This window comes from Larimichthys crocea, chromosome XXIII (genome assembly GCF_000972845.2).
Source record: "Larimichthys crocea isolate SSNF chromosome XXIII, L_crocea_2.0, whole genome shotgun sequence".
NCBI lineage: Eukaryota > Metazoa > Chordata > Actinopteri > Sciaenidae > Larimichthys > Larimichthys crocea.
Genome location: NC_040033.1, coordinates 14,049,381 through 14,055,531, shown reverse-complemented (window position 1 = coordinate 14,055,531; position 6,151 = coordinate 14,049,381).

Genomic DNA, 6,151 nt, shown 5'->3' with positions numbered 1-6,151 from the left:
GTACATTCCATAAGTGTTTAAGCAAAGTGTTAGTGTACAAAATGCAAACCATGTATTTCTGCTCTCCAGAATATCTGCACGTGTGGCTTATTGCATATCACAAAGCTTCATCAGCCCACTAAAATCAGATCAGAATTTCCATCAGAAATTATGCATATCAGCACACAGAAAACATGCACCACCCTTTTCCTTAATCACCCATCCCCTTACTCTCAAGTGTCGTTTGTTGCAACACTAATGTTCAGGTTTCCAGGAAAGAAAAAAAGAAACTTATGTTGCCAAGAAGGAATGATTTCCTGTTTAATTTAATTAAGTTTGAAAGAGTTTTATTTTTGTTTTGCTCAGTTCTTTTTCTTCTTGAGTAAATTGTTCAAATTGTACAAATCTTTAGTCATTGAGTGGACTTAGGTATTAGGTGTGGTTGTCATAGTAAATAAAGATATAGACTATCTTAAAAAAAGCTTGTCTGTGTTTGAATGAAATGAGGGATGACTAGAGGAAAATGTATTAAGGCTGATTTTAAACATTTGACATGTAAAGACTTTGAGCCTGCTTTTGAGGAAGGTGAATGATATGGTTCCATATTTTGTACACTGATAAAGTTCAAAGTACTCCTACTTGATGGATTGCGACCTATACCTCACCTAGAGTATCTGAGCATCCCACGGTGAATTAGCACTCTGCACTGAGGGATTAAGGCTCAGGTGGTGTTTTGAAATGAAACAGAAGCACTTCCAAGAGCTGTCCGCTGTGGGGTTTTTTTCCCCCTTCAGCTCACACACAAACACACACACACACACACACACACACGGACACACAACAGTGTGTGCACCAGGTGGTAGTGCTTGTAATCCATCTTTACACAAGCATCTGCAACCAGGTGTTCTGTCAGTTTATGTTAGCCCAATAAACCAGCCAGTGCAGGCTTAGTTGGTATGAGCCTCTGTCAGCAAGCTGAAAAAAACAACCCCATTAAAGCAGACACAATCTCCTTGACTCTCCATGGTTGTTTATAGTTCTCTCAATGTGGCGCAGCTCTCATCCCCTGCCATGCACTATTAGACTAACCGGAAGAACAGAATGAGTGAGAAGCTGCTAAAAATGTTTAGGAATCTGTGGTTGGGTGAATTCCACGACAAAGAAGAGGGTAAATTGCAAGATTTAGTCTTAAATCTTAGACAAAGAAGAGGGTAAATTGCAAGATTTAGTCTTAAATCTTAAGAATTGTATTACTTGTAAACATTAGTTTATTATTTAGCTCATAACACTCCTAAAGATTAAGATGACCACCTATACGAGAGAAGCTGCCAGTCATTGTACTGCAGAAATATTAACAAACAACTTCTATGTGGGTATACTTAGGAGGCTTCTAGGCTTCATGTGTTTGCAGGAAGAGATTCTGTCTTTCAGTCAGACTCCCAGACATGCTTTTATAGTTTTTCTTCTACGCCATAAAAACAGTCAAGGTTACAGTTTAAGGCACTTTACCCTCAGCACTAAGTCCTTCTCATTTAGAGGCACTTTATTACATTAGCCCTGAGTATACACCACCAGCTGTTGGCCATCGCACTAAAGTAATACACCCACATAGAAGTTGAAGCTAAATAATAAACTAATGTTTACAAGTAACATTCTTAAGATTTAAGACTAATCTTGCAATTTACCCTCTTCTTTGTCGTGGAATTCACCCAACCACAGATTCCTAAACATTTTTAGCAGCTTCTCACTCATTCTGTTCTTCCGGTTAGTCTAATAGTGCATGGCAGGGGTGAGAGCTGCGCCACATTGAGAGAACTATAAACAACCATGGAGAGTCAAGGAGATTGTGTCTGCTTTATGGGGTTGTTTTTTTCAGCTTGCTGACAGAGGCTCATACCAACTAAGCCTGCACTGGTGGTTTATTGGGCTAACATAAACTGACAGAACACCTGGTTGCAGATGCTTGTGTAAAGATGGATTACAAGCACTACCACTGGTGCACACACTGTTGTGTGTCCGTGTGTGTGTGTGTGTGTGTGTTTGTGTGTGAGCTGAAGGGGGAAAAAAACCCCACAGCGGACAGCCTTGGAAGTGCTTCTGTTTCATTCAACAACCACCTGAGCCTAATCCCTCAGTGCAGAGTGCTAATTCACCGTGGGATGCTCAGATACTCTAGGTGAGGTACAGGTCGCAATCCATCAAGTAGGAGTACTTTGAACTTATCAGTGTACAAAATATGGAACCATATCATTCACCTTCCTCAAAAGCAGGCTCAAAGTCTTTACATGTCAAATGTAAAATCAGCCTTAATACATTTCCTCCAGTCATCCCTCATTTCATCAAACACAGACAAGCTCAAGACGGTTTTTTTTTTTTAAGATAGTCTATATCTATTTCGACAACCACACCTAATACCTAAGTCCACTCAATGACTAAAGATTTGTACAATTGAACAATTTACTCAAGAAGAAAAAGAATAGCAGCAAAACAAAAATAAAACTCTTTCAAACTTAATTAAATTAAACGGAATCATTCCTTCTTGCAACATAAGTTTCTTTTTTTCTTTCCTGGAAACCTGAACATTAGTGTTGCAACAAACGACACTTGAGAGTAAGGGGATGGGTATTAAGGAAAAGGGTGGTGCATGTTTGTGTGTGCTGATATGCATAATTTCTGATGGAATTCTGATCTGATTTTAGTGGCCGATGAAGCTTTTGTGATGCAATAAGCCACACGTGCAGATATTCTGGAGAGCAGAAATACATGTTTGCATTTTGTACACTAACACTTTGCTTAAACACTTATGGAATGTACTTTTTTACCTTCATCGTACAGTTAAGAGCCTCACTGTTTTCTGAACTGCTTCTCTGCAATACTTTGTTCAACTTATAATAAAACTACATTACTCCCTTGATGTTTAGGGTAACCTTAATGCAAACACAAAGCACCCTGCAGCTGCTTCAGCAAATGACTTCCTTTAGATTTCATTACATTTTTGGCTGCATTCTCATTCCAGCTGACTTGGTTGCGCAGCAGATAAAAATGTAATCAATGTGAGTCAAATGAGGCAAAAAAAAACAACAAAAAAAAATCTTGAAATCTAAGCACTGCTGGGAGTTGAAGCAGTTGAGTTTGCATTCAAATAATTTAAGTTTTTTTTAGGGAAAATTGGACAAGTTAAAACTCCAATAAGGCTGGCAAATGGAGAGCAGATCAGAAATCATAAGACTCCGTCTCAAATAATAAAGGTAAGAACAGTGACACAGGAGGAAACTGTAGTAGAGCCAAATAGGTTTTAATATGGTCCAAAAATGTTTCAGCTTCTGCCATAACTGTAGCTCGCTATCTTGAGTCACAACACTGACGATGTGCATCAAGTAGCTTCTTAATGACAGCCACAGATACAGAGAAATGGGTCATGTTTTGCATCTCATTGTTCTCCCTATTGAACATCTATAATGTTGAAAAAGTCTGAGGTGAATATCATCACATCTTTAATGACTGGTTAATGCTGTCATGTAATTAACTACTTTAATCTCTGGACCATGCTGTACCTGTGGCAGTTTGGCAACAGTCTAAGTGACACAAACACATCAAACTTGAGTTTTGCGATTTACTAGCTGCTTTCTGTGTGTGTGTGTGTTTTTTTTGTTTTGTTTTTTTGGTTTGTGTCGTATAAAATGGTGTCCAGCTCATGATTTTGCTGCTGATTGGTTTTTGGTCTTCGGAGATCATAGGTAGAAGGCTGGAGCTCTGGCTCACACTGTGAGGTGATTGGTTGGTTAGTTGGCCTGATTGATAGGGTGCTGTGATTGGCTGGTTCTGTGATATGTGCATTTATGCACAATGCTGGGGTGAGGTTTCCCCCACAGGCTCAGATCTCAGCGACAGCCATTGTAGAAGACCCTCCACCCACTTATACCACCTTAAGACTATACAACCGTTAGAACAAGTGCGCAAAATAGTGCAGCACCAATACAGCAAGGGTGTAAAGAGTGGGACTTCTACAATGGCACAGTTATTGGCTGTGTGTTGCTGATAAATTTCTCGTACATGAAATCAACAGGCGAACAAAAAACTGCTGGGATTATTTAGAGGAGATCTGTGCCTGGTGGGGGAAACGTCTTCATCCTATGTGTTCCATTGGGGAAGGCCGCTGGTTGGAATTAGCGTAGCCGTTGTAGCCTGCTGCCTGGCTCACTTGCGGGGCTGATGGATGTGCTGGTTGATGTGCTGGACAGAGGGCAGCTTGGGGACACAAGGTTGAGGCTTCTGGTGGGCCACCTGGGCAGCTGCAGGGGTGAAGTCTTTACACCCTGAGCAAAAAAACAGAGTCAGTCAACAGTATTCACGATGGGGGGAAAAAAAAAGGATTAACTGCATTGGCTGTTTTGCAGAAAAAGCTAACACACTTCAAGTGGCAACATTTGTTCATGCATTGTCTTCCTCGATGACATTTGGTGCCAAAATAACTTGGCATTTTGAGACTTGAAACAACGAACACACAACATAGATTGCTTACTATTGCGAAGCTAAAAAAAGGAAAAAGAAACAGTTTTCTGACTTGTTTATTCTCGCGGCCAACACGAAACGCTTAAACGTCAGTTTTGGAGTTTTATGTATTTCAGCATCACACGAAGAAAAGACAGAACAGCTCCTGCTCCTGCAGGTCTAACTGCTCAGGAGGCATGAACTTCATTGGTATGGTTGTTAAATATTTTACACTATTTTGATTTATTATCTTAAATCCTTCATCTTAGATTTGTCAGCAGAGATATCATGATTGAAGTAAAAAGATTGCAGTTGAAACTGCCCACGAGCTTTGCTGCATCTATATGATGCAAAAATTACAGCAAAAAAAACCACCCAAATAAGTTATGAAGCTATTAAACACACAATATGTCATTTTGTAGACTGTGTGACTATTTATTACGGAAATGTGTGTATTTTTATCTTTAAACAGCAGCAGATTATGATGTGTTTTTATCAGAAGAGGTTCATCATTTAAATATTGTATTATAGCTACTGTAGGGAGTAGAATTTACAACAATTGGAGAAAAGAGCTGTGCAAAGGACATAAACTGGACAGTAAACACACCAGGAAGGTGTGCAATGTTTGTTTGTTGTTGCTTCTAAGGCTGCATACAGTATGTGCTCCATGCTCCATTTTAAATCCTTTGCCTCGATAATCATAATAACAATGAGGAAAACTCCAAAGTGCATGAAGGGTAACGTATGGAGCACTCATCTGTCCCTGCTCATCTGCTTTGCAACCTCAATCTCTTATTCCAAGAAAAAATCCCATAAACAGCCTCGCTTCTAAATCGGATCAAAGCAGGAATTTATTCATTCACAGAGAAACGTAGAATTTTAATCAAAGACTTGCTACGGCCATGACTTGATTCCTCCCTTCTTTCTTTTTTACTTTACCTGCCAGCATTTGTTTCTTTCTTCGTCAGTATTCTTTCCTTTCCCTCTTCAATTCTCACTTGTTTGAGCCAGACACCTTCATTCCCTGTTTCTTCATGCCACTCTTCTCTCTTGCCTTCTTTATCCCGATCCATTACAAGAGAAACATTAGTTTAAGCGCATGGCCAAATTTTTTTAACTATAGCGTTGCACACTTCATATCTTTGGGTGTGAAAAGGAGTTGTTGGGTGGCTGATGAGCTTGGTTAAAGCTTGGAAACCAGTTGCTTAAGGGCAGCATTTATGAAAAGCGCACATTAAAACACACACTGCGGTGCCTCATGCGCGACTAAGTGGATTAGCACGGAAGGTTTTAATTCTTCCATTTAAAATCCTGGACTTGAGTATTTAGTTAAGTTGGTGTTTGCGGATGCGTCCCTGTCCAGATGTTACGTGCCATAGTGGACGTTACCACTCAAACATTAACATAATAGAGTTCTTAGAAAAGTTTTAGACATGGTTTAATCAATGTTCTACAAAGACACACGCTGCCCATCTGTGGTGAACCTCTTGTTGAACTACTCACCCACCCCATCCTCACTTGACCCTAATCCCTTCTTCGTGTGTGTGTGCTGGTTTTGTACAGCATGTGCATAAGTTTCTCTGTATGTGTGGTGTGTTTGGTCGCGGTGGTGGGCACAAAGCTTTTACAGCGTTTCTGTTGTTTTCTTTCATTTAAAGCCCAATTCCACAGCCACTGCCTG